The sequence below is a fragment of the Cyprinodon variegatus genome, unplaced genomic scaffold (assembly GCF_000732505.1).
Source record: "Cyprinodon variegatus isolate N-32 unplaced genomic scaffold, C_variegatus-1.0 Scaffold1936, whole genome shotgun sequence".
NCBI lineage: Eukaryota > Metazoa > Chordata > Actinopteri > Cyprinodontiformes > Cyprinodontidae > Cyprinodon > Cyprinodon variegatus.
In genome coordinates, this window is record NW_015152389.1 from 24,291 (window position 1) to 25,585 (window position 1,295).

Here is a 1,295-nt window from a genome sequence, read left to right on the forward strand (position 1 = left end):
CTATGCCCTAACCACTAGGCCAGCACTCCCCAGTTTCCAATACTGATTGAATATTATCAACATGCTAACATGTCTAAAATTGTTAACCTTGCATGTTTGTGAAGAGACGCGATTGTATATTCTCCTCTATGTTAGATATAGGGTGTTCTGTTGAACTGCTTTTACTTCCTTATTTTGAAATTTTGTGGTTGGGTTATGTGGTGAAAGCTGCAGTTTTATTTAGTCTTTTGAAAAAAACAAGTAGGGCAGGACCTTGAGATTCAGTTTTTTTTTCACACTGATGCATAGTCTTGAGGATAAAAAGAGAAGAACCTTTTTTTTTGCCACTACTTCATCAGACCTCATAGTAGCTTAAGGTAAGCATTCTCTCTGTATTGTATGCTTATTATCAATAATTGTGTTTAACTTATTTGGACTAAGCAGTGTAGAGACTTAAGGGTGTATTTTTCTTTTGTATTATTCGGAGAATACTCCATTGATAAATAACCCAGTTCTTCGGATGGTAATCATTTTTTACTAGATGGTGAATGAAAGCCTAAAACAGAAAGATTATTAAAATCTGGAGTGACCTAACTCAGACTTAACCCTACAAACATAGCTGTGAAATAAATATGTAACCAAACATGGCTACCAACTTTTCCCCAAAACTTGGAGTGTGATTTGGAAAGAGTTTGGATAGGCAACCCTTGTCAGGGTTAGATTGAAATGCTTAACTGAAAAAAGTTGCAAAATTTTTAAAGCACACTACCGTAAATGTTACTGAGTAACAATAATTTATCTGTAGTTATGTGAAACATTTTTCAAAGAATATATATAATTTTTTATATTGTAGCTGCCATCAGAGTCAACTCATTTAAATATTCTAATATTTAGTTAAAAACGAGAGTTAATACATAATAGTACTGAAAAGGTTAAATCATAAATAAATAAATAACTTTCAGTAAATTTATGTTTATGTACATTGGTTAAAAAGCTCATTAAAATGTAAGGAGGAACCTATGTTTTTTGTTCTGCATTTCACGTTGTTGCCCATGGGAAGATTGATTGACACAATTATTTTTTTTTTTTGCACGTTTCTTCAAGAATTCCGTAAAAATTCAAAAAATATCCACTGGACTTGGTTTTCAAGATTTGAAGACGTTTCGCCACCTCTCCAGGAAGCTTTCTCAATTCAAATGTCTGGATCCGCAGTGAGTTTGAGTCTTATATAGACAAGGCCTTGTTGGAAACATGCAAATGGTAACCGATGAATGGCTCGTTTAGTTCCATCGTTAGCCTGTAATATCTGAACCTGT

General features: G+C 33.4%; 1 protein-coding gene across 1 annotated transcript in view; it reads left to right on the forward strand.

Annotated features, from left to right (window-relative positions):
- Nucleotides 1-344: 344 nt before the first annotated feature.
- Nucleotides 345-1,295, forward strand: part of LOC107104884 (P2Y purinoceptor 14-like) — a 24,304-nt gene continuing 23,353 nt past the window's right edge. The window contains exon 1 of the mRNA XM_015405004.1: nucleotides 345-356. The gene's annotated coding sequence lies outside the window, so the exon portion shown is untranslated. The remainder of the gene's footprint in view (nucleotides 357-1,295) is intronic.